This window comes from Tupaia chinensis, unplaced genomic scaffold (assembly GCF_000334495.1).
Source record: "Tupaia chinensis unplaced genomic scaffold, TupChi_1.0 Scaffold000225_1, whole genome shotgun sequence".
In the NCBI taxonomy this organism is placed as follows: Eukaryota; Metazoa; Chordata; class Mammalia; order Scandentia; family Tupaiidae; genus Tupaia; species Tupaia belangeri.
This window is the reverse complement of record NW_006159700.1, coordinates 3,133,957-3,143,460: the sequence shown is the minus strand read 5'-3', so window position 1 is coordinate 3,143,460 and position 9,504 is coordinate 3,133,957. Positions and strand designations below refer to the sequence as shown.

The 9,504-nt window shown below is 39.7% G+C and overlaps 1 pseudogene; it reads right to left on the bottom strand.

Annotated features, from left to right (window-relative positions):
• Positions 1-1,261: 1,261 nt before the first annotated feature.
• On the bottom strand, positions 1,262-1,834 carry LOC102490861 (ADP-ribosylation factor-like protein 8B pseudogene; annotated as a pseudogene).
• Between the last annotated feature and the right edge of the window lie 7,670 nt (positions 1,835-9,504).

The window sequence follows — 9,504 nt, the reverse complement described above, 5'->3', positions numbered from 1 at the left end:
AGAAGCAGGTAACAAATCTATAAGGGCTTAGTCATACTGGGCCAGGTGTATCCCTTGGTGATAATCCCAACAAGAGAAAATCCCATTTTCTTCTTTTCTAATGGGGAGAAGTCTAGCTGCAGGTGTGGGGAAGAAACATAAGGCTAAAGAATTTCTCCACACCCAGAGAAGGCTAAAGAATCTTTCAGATGCAGAGCAGGGATTGGATTTTGCTCATTGGAGTCAAGATGTTTCCTGACTTCCATCAGATGTGTCTGTTGGAATGCCCCTAGCAATTTCCACCCTTTGCTCTTCCTGCAGCGAGGGTCAAGGAAAAGAAAAGTTGCAAGGTTTTGCCAAAGCCCAAAGGGACAGGTGGTGTTTGCTCAGAGCATGTTCCCACACCTCACTCATGGCCCCTCCATAAATATATCCCTACAGGTACCGATAGTCTCTGCAGCCCGGTCAGGTGTGGTTGATCCTGGGTTATCTGTAAATGATTATATGAAGTTTTTCTAAAAGCAACAATGATGCACCTGCTCTTTCACCAGTTTATATCGTTTATATCACCCCATAAACAAGAATATAGCTAGATACTTTTTTTTTTGGAGATTTTTTTTTTTTTTTTTTTTCTTTAGGGTACATGTGCTTGTGCTATAGGGTGCATGTGCTCTCCAGAGAGACAGAGAGACAAAGAGACAGAAAACAAGAAATCACCCCCCAGGGGGCTGGCCACACTGCAATCCCTTTTCCTTCATTCTCCTCTCAGGATCTTGGGCACGCACGCACACGCGCCCTGCGTGAGTTTTAAGCCACCAGGTCTGGGACGCAAACCGCGGTCAACTACATGGGAGTCCAGCAACATAGCCATTATGCTAACTGCTGGTCCCTACAGCTGGATAAATTTAAAGACTCCACCTGAAATTTACACTCCTAATCCCTGCCTACTGTCTTTCAAATTACTTACAAGGTCACCAGCAATGAAGCAAACAAGTGTGGCTGGATCTGTGAAAATCCACTATCATGCATGGGAATATAATTCCTAGTTCTGGTATAGTACTAATGAGTCAATAACATCTTTGTTGAATAAGATTGTATTAATTGTGTAGAAATGGATCATTAACAACAACAACAAAAAAGCAGCAGTGTACATGAAAAATAAATTCTGAAAAAGGCAATCGCCTGGGTTTAGGAAGGACCATACTCTGGAAAATACTTCAGAGTAACAGACAATAATTCTAGGATTATAGCCAAAAAGGACTGGAAAACTTCAGGAGGCGCTTCAACTTCTTCTAGATTTTGAATGTTGAATAAGCCACTGAAATATGATGTCTATATTATCCTTACCTTTGCATTATCCTTACCTTTGCAAGAAATTGAATAGCAGTGAATTTCTCTATCCCGAATAGCAGATTCATTTTTTTGTTTTTCAATTAGCTGTTTCTCATCCAAGGCGTTAGGAAAATCTCTCTTGTTTCCAAGTACTAGGACTGGAATTCCTTGTAACTGGTTTATCTAGATTATGTAATTCATCTTGAGAAGCTTCAACCTTTTCACCATCTCAGCATCTATCTTGTAAACAACAGCACTGACTCCTTTGCTATTCCGTTCCACATGCTCCAGTAGCAGGGTTGTCCTACGTCCTAGATCTTTATTGTGATGGTTCCTTTAGTTACTTTCCTTATGTTGAAGTCCACTGTAGGTATCATGTCTTCACTGAACGGACTGATTGATGCGACAGTATTGACAAAGGTAGTCTTTGAGGAGTACGTAGCCCCATGAGTATCAGCACCAGCTCCTCCTTCCAGAAGAGAGAGTAGAACCAGTCCAGCAGGAAGGAGATGAGCACCAGCATGATGGCGGACTGAAGGAGTTCGGGAGGAAGGCGGACAAGCAGCCCCTGCGAGGACTTTCATGGGATTGGCCTCGGCCTGGACCTCTGAATGGCTCCTCCGGTCCTGGCATGACCCTGGCAGACACGGGCAAGAGGCAGTGGCCAGAGTCAGGAAGCTGAGCATGTCCATGTCTGCACTTCCTAACTGAGTTGAATAAGCTCCTTTTAGCCTCTTTCTTTCTATACTGAGCCCCCCTCCCAGAGAATGCATTAATGACATTAATGTTATTGGTGATAACATCATGACCTGTTTATAAATGACCTTCAAATAAGTATTATGTATCCAAGAATTAGATTTTAACAGCCACCATAAAACTTGCCTTGCCAAGTAAGGTAGTCTTAATAAGGATCTAAGTAGGCCCAAATCGAAGAGACTAATTTTCTGCACTACAATTATTTTTCTTGGTTTCTCAGCAGCAACAAATCTACTATTGGGGAATGACAAATCTTCAATTCTGAAACAGATAATCAAGCAAACGGTTTTTGTGTAACTAAATGAATAATGATAAAGGACTAGATGGAAAAGAAGGGATTGCAGCATGACCTTAACCCATGGGGGAGTGACTTCTCACTTTCCCTCTCTCTCTGTCTCTCTCTCTCCTTCAAGCTTACACATGCTCTGGCAATAAAATTTGAAAAAAAAATTGCACAGGGTCTTTTAAAAGTTTATGAAAAATGCATATCATTGAAAAAAATATATATACTTAGGTTCCAGTCCCAGCAGGCCTCTAGTGAGGGAAGCCCAACACCCCAGGTTTGCCTAGGAACTTGCAGTCTGAAAGTTCCCTGTGCACAGTATGTGATTTGAGCCTCTTCACTAAACTATAGCTCCTTAACTCATCCCAGCTCATCAGGAGATAAAAGACTGGTGGAAGAGCCAACAACCTAGAGCTACCTTATAGACTATCTGCTCTAATCTGGAATACATATGCCTCTAACAGAAATACCCCTCCTCCAATACTATAGAATCTAATCCAATAAATAGGAAGAAGCAAATACTGCACCTGATAACCAAAAACTAGTGCAGAGAAAGAGAAACGTGAGAAAACAAGGAAATAACTCTCTTCCTAGAGAACACAATAGCCCCTCATCAACAAAGGGCAGCTCAAAAGAGTTCACAGAAATGTCAGAAAAAGAATTCCACTCACTGTGAAAAAAAGAGATGCAAGAAAAAAATAGACAATCAATTCTAGGAAATAAGAATCAAACAGAACTTCTGGAAAGGATGAGTAAAATACAAGAAATTAAAATTTCCCTCAAAAGCATTAAGAGCAGATCGAACCATGCAGAAGAAAGAATTTCTGACATTGAAAACAAAGTCTCCAACATAGACCAAACCATCAAAAAGAATAAAAAAAAAATAACAAAACAAAACAAGTGAAAAAGATATAATGGAAAATTCTAGATGCCATGAAATCCCCAAATAGCCATATTATGGGTATTCCATAATAGTCTAATAGCATAACCTTTGAAAGTAACTTGACATCTCTCTCTTACCATTTTTAGAATCTTGCCTTTGTTTTTGATTTTTACCAAATCAGCTATGTTTCAGGGGAGGATCTTCTTCTGTTGATTCTTTTTATTTGGGGGGTCTGAATTTCTTCATATTTCTCTGGATTTGGAAAGTTTTCAGATAGTGTTTCATGGAAGAGGTTTTCCATGCCTTTAACAACTTCTTCACTTTTTGGTATACCCATAATATGGTTCAACATACACAAAACAATAATATAATACATCACATTAGCAGAAGGAAAGATTAAACAGACTAAAAACCATATAATCATATCAATTGCAGAAAAAGCATTTGGTAAAATACAACATCCCTTCATGATTAAGACTCTCAGCAAAATTAGCCTGGGTTGAAATCTTGTTCAGTCTTATTAGCTAGAATTTGGGCTAGTCACATAATCTCTCTAAGCTGCATTTTCTATTTCTGTTAGTTAAGAAAAATAGATTACTTCAGAAGGTGTCTAGGGATTGAAATAACATAATGGAAATGTATATTCTTCATAAATTATAAAATGCTCTACAAATGTTACTTAAAACATTTAAATAATAAAATATGAGATACATTCCTGGCTGAGCAGGGCTTTTAGGAATTACATAAATAACTTGGGACCAGCAGATGGCGTAGCAGTTATGTAATTGGACTCCACATAATGGACTGCAGTGTGAGTCTCAGACCCGGCTTGAAACTCATGCCACGTGCATGTGCGTGTATGCTGAAGATCCCAAGAGGAGAATGGAAGAGATGGGATTGCGGCGTGGCCATCCCTCCTGAGGGGTGATTTCTTGCTTTCTATCTCTCTATCTCTCTCTGTCTCTTCAGTGAGCATATGGCCCTATGGCAAAAATCTCTCTCAAAAAATAGGAATTACATAAATAGCTAGAAAATAAGAACACCATAAATTGAATTTAGCACATGAGATATGAGACCATCCTGATCCATGCTTCCTTCCAAAGCTGATAATCCTATTCCAAGATTCTTGTGCCCTCTGGCAATGGAAGACTTACTCCATGAAGACCTGGGGCCAAGGAGAGGAAATGTTCAAGCCCTTTAATAGTTATGACTAGTAGGTTTCTTCACTTACTCTGTGTACTGGGTTCTGGAGATACAGAGAAGACAAGAGCCAAAGTACTACCTCTTTTGGAGTTCAGTGACATACATTAATCAAATAATCATCCAGGCACATAAAAACAGTGAAAAGCCTTTAAATGGGGCCCTGAAGTACGTGAGAGATGGACTTAATCTATTTTCAGTGTTATCAGGAAGCTTTCCTGAGTAATATTTGGGTTAAAACATGGAGAATGTTAGGGCCAGAAGGTGGCATGGTGGTTGAGACACTGGACTCCCACATGTCTGACCACAGTTCAAGTCCCAGACCTGGTGGCTTGAAAATCATGCATGTGCATGTGTGCCCAGGATCCCAGGAGAAGAATGGAGCAGAGAGGACTGCAGTTTGGCCATCCTTCCTGGGGGTGGGAGAGGTGATTTCTCACTTTCCCTCTGTCTTTGTCTCTCTCAGTGAGCTCACATGCTCTATGGCAAAAACCTAAAAAAAGAAAGAAAGAAAAACAATGTGACTGTCAACGAGAACTCTCACCAGAAATTGTGAATGTTGAAACTTGATCTTGAACATCTATCCTCCAGGGCTATGAAAAAATAAATGACTGTTTTAAAAACAAACAAAAAATATAGAGAATTTAAGTAACAATTAGATGGGAGGGAGTGTGTGTATTGAGTTAGGAGTGGCAGAAATTTGCGAGGTAGAGGGAACAGCCTCAGCAAAGGCCTTGAGACAAAGACCTTGGAGGTGGATGTGTGGATGGAGCTCATCTAGGCAGCAATAGGAGAGGCAAGTAGGGGGCAGTGTTTGTCCAAGAGCAATGGGTCCTTATTGCTGGGTTTAAGCAGAGAAGAATGACAAGACTATTTAAATAACTACAGAAGATAAACTGGGACTGGGGGGGTGGGGGTGGAGGCTGGGGAGCAAGAATGAATAATAGTTTAGTACAGTAATCATGATTCAATGTAGAATTTGATAGTTTCAACGATGTAGATTATGAGAAAAGGCTTAGAAATAAATCTTGAAGTCTCAGTAGAGGAAGACAAATCTGAAAAGAAAGAGGTAGGAAAGTAAAAAGAACAGTAGAAAAGTATGGAGTCACTGAAAAAAAATGCTACTGAATGGTGGAATAAAACAAAGACTGAACAAAAGCCTTCATTGTATTGTTTGACACGCAGGTCATTAGCAAGACCATGTTGAAGGAGAGATGGAAACAAGTCAGGTCAAAGACAGAGAAGGAATAAGGAAATAAAGCCAACTTGCTTAAGAAATTTGCTTGTGAAAATTAGGAGTAAAAGAATGTGGTAGCTGAGGAAGAAAATTGGTGGGGAAATCTTTGGAGCATTTTATTCACCACTCAATCCTGAGTCTGTCCCTTAGTCTATTGCTCTAGAATTTCTTTCTCCCTTTAATTTGGGGTAGTGTTAGTCCTACCCTGAATATAGCCTTAGAGAGTATTTGAGAAGGATGGAGATTGGACTAATATATATAGACTCTAACATGAAAATAGAATGAGCTACTTATTCACTCACTACCCACTACCCACTACCAGTAAGTTCTATGCAAGAGTTTGTGGTTTCTTTAGCCACTCTCAATGGTATGATCATGAAAAAAAAAAAATCAATGTTTCCCCACATAGGTCTGAGGCTTTTCTGTCATATAGAGATCCATATCCTGATCCCACCTAACATTTCTCTTTCTCTCTTTTTTAATTTGCCAGAGGGCAAGTACACTCATCGGAGAGAAAGAAAAACAGAGAGACGGAGAAAAAGAAAAAACACCCCCACATGGGGGACAGTCATTCTGTGATCATTTCTCCATTTTTCTCCTCCCTCAATATTTTGGGCACTTAAACATATACTCTCAGCATATCCCTCAAGCCTCAGGTTCTGGACTCAAACCATGCAATTGGACATGTGGGATCCAGCTGCATTAACCACCGTGCCACCAGCTGAACCACTGAACACTTCCTGTAGGTTCATCTCACCCAATTCTTCACTGGCTTGGAAACTTAATCTCCCTATATTGTGTCCTAGTTGGGTATGAGCACTTGGAGACCCTACTACTTTCTTTATCCCAGTCACCATCCCTCATTCCTTCTACTCTCACTGTGAGGAGACTTCCACAAGCTTCCAGCCATTAGTGTCAGGCTGGTCTGTGCTGTTGTTAACTGGAATGAGATTCCAACCCCTTTTGCCACTCCCATTAGTTCTCTACTGTCTCTCACTGATAATAAACCACATGTCAGGAGTTGAAACTAGTTGACGTTGGACTTGCAGCTTCCGCTGAGCCCAGCCTTCCAACATAGTTTCAACATCACTTATTTATTTTCGAATATTAACAATTTGTTTTGTTGTTTTGAGAGATTTTTGATGTAGATGCATACACTTGCCCAAGAAATAGAAAGGTAGAAGATAAGAAATCATCCCCCAGGAGGATGGCCATGCCACAATCCCTTCTCCTCCATTCTCCTCTTGGGATTTTGGGCACACACACACACACACACACACACGTGCCTGGCATGAGTTTCAAGCCACTGAGTATGGGATTCAAACTGCTGTCAACAATGTACAGAGCCTTAACCACTATGCAACCTACTGGCTCCCATAGTTTCAACATCTTACAGATGTCTCTTCCTAGAAGTTTTTTTTCTAGATGAATCTATGTGTTTATAGGGAATATGGCATATCCTGTAACTCAGAGATGTAAAAAAAATGTAAAATTCTTCCTTTATTGACCTAAAATATTTTCTAGTTAACAGAAACAATTATAATTCTAAGGGTTACAAATACTTTATAAAATTAAAAAAAAAAACAAAAAAAACAAATTAAGAATGTTCTGGAAACCACTTCCCTGATCCTTGGCTACTGACCTCTCAAGTAAATCTAGAGTACAAATATAAGGGTTAAATTTGAGAGAAATGTGTTGGCCCCTCTTTATAAAATTAAATGTGGCAAATAATTTGTACATAGTATGAATCTATTTTCCAATGAAATAAAAATCACAACTGAAGCTAGAAAGTCACACATTTTAAAATACAAAGCAGGACCACAGACATGAATGGATGTTTCTCTGAAGAGAACACATAGTTGCACATGAAAAGATATTGAACATCATTAGTCATCAGAAAAATGCAAATTAAAACCATAATGAAATAACACTGCACACCTATCTGAATGGCCAAATTAAAAATAGTGACAGCATTGAATGTTAGTGGGGATCTGCAAAAACTAGACCACACATACATTGCTGGTGAGAAGTAATAAGGTACGTTTTTTTTACCAGAAGACAGAATGGCAGTTTCTTATACTACTAAACATGCAATTTCTATTCACTCTTCTTTGTACTATTTCAACAGCAAGTACTATTGTACTCTTGGATATTTATCCCAGAGAAATTAAAACTTATGTTCACACCAAAATCCATATACAAATGTTCATAGCAGCTTTGTTTATAATAGTCAAAAGCTTAAAATAACCTAGATGTCCTTCAACAGATGGTTGATTGAACAAACTGGTATATCCAGACCATGAAAAAGTACTCAACAATAAAAATAAATGAACTAGAATACTTGAAACAACTCAGATGAATCTTCAGAGAATTATGCTGAATGAGAAAAGCCAGCCTCCAAGTTACTGATAGATGATTCCATTAATATAAGACTTTTGAAACAAACAAACAAAAAATTCCAAATGGACAGATTAGTAGTTTCCTGGGATTAGGGATAGCAGTGAGAGTTACAGATGAGGAGAAAAATGGGTGTTGTTATAAAAAAGGAACAGGGAGCCAAATAGTGGTATAGCAGTAGAAATGTGGGGGGACAGTAGGTGGTATGGTGATTAAGATGCTGTATTCCCACATGGTCAACCACCGTTCAAATCTCAGACCTCACAACTTGAAAATCATGCCAGGTGCATGTGCTTGTACCCAAAACCTTAGGAGGAGACTGGAGGAGAAGGAATTGTGGCATGGCTATCCCCCCAGAGGGTGAATTCTCATTCTCATTTTCCCTCTCTCTGTATTTCTGTGTCTCTCCAGTGAGCACACATGTCCTATGGCAAAAATCTAAGAAGGAAAATAAAAAGGAAAAAAAAAGGTGATGCTCTGAAAGATTGATCCATAAGGAAACATTCTAAGTTCTCATCTAGAGACCTCCCTGAGTAAGCCAGGCACACATGTGCCCATGATCTGGGGATGGCTAAAGGCTGAGGGTAAGTTGTGGCATCAAGACCCTAGGAGGCCAGCAGTTAGCGTAATGGCTATGTTGCTGAACTCCCACATAGCCGACTGCAGTTCGAATCCTGGACCTGGTGGCTTAAACTCACGCTAGCTGCGTGTGCGTGTGTGCCCAAGATCCTGAGAGGAGAATGGAAGAGAAGGGATTGTGGTGTGGCCATCCCACCTGGGGGGGGGGTGAATTCTTGTTTTCTGTCTCTCTGTCTTTCTGGCAAGTACACGCACCCTATAGCAAAAACCTCTCCAAAAAAAAGACCGTATTTGGGGTATTGTTTCTTTCTTTCTCCTCTGTCTATTTCTCACTCATGGAAGACATAAGTAAATTTTTTTAAAGAAAGAAAGAATGGTCACTTAAACCTTAACTTCATTTTAAAAAGTAAAGAAACAGCCTTAGGTGAATCAGTTTCAGTCATAGAGTGCTGACACTCTGTATATATTAAGTGGGGACATACAATGTTTCTCCTTCATAGCCTGGCTTGCCTTACTCAGCAGTAAATCTTCCATATTCTTCCACTTTCTGTCAAAAGCCAGGGTTATGTTCGTTTTTATGGCTGAATAGTATTCCATAGAGTCTATGTGCCACAGTTTTTCAATCCATTCATCTGTACGGGGGCATTTGGGTTGGTTCCATGTCTTAGCAATCGTGAATAGTGCCGCAATAAACATTGATATGCAAGCACTTTTCCAATGAAGAATTCTTCTGTCCTTTGGGTAGATACCGATGCGTGGGATTGCTGGGCCATATGGTAGTTCTATTTGTAGATTATTGAGGAATCTCCAAATTGTTCTCCACAGTGACTGGATCAATTTACATTTCCACCAGCAGTG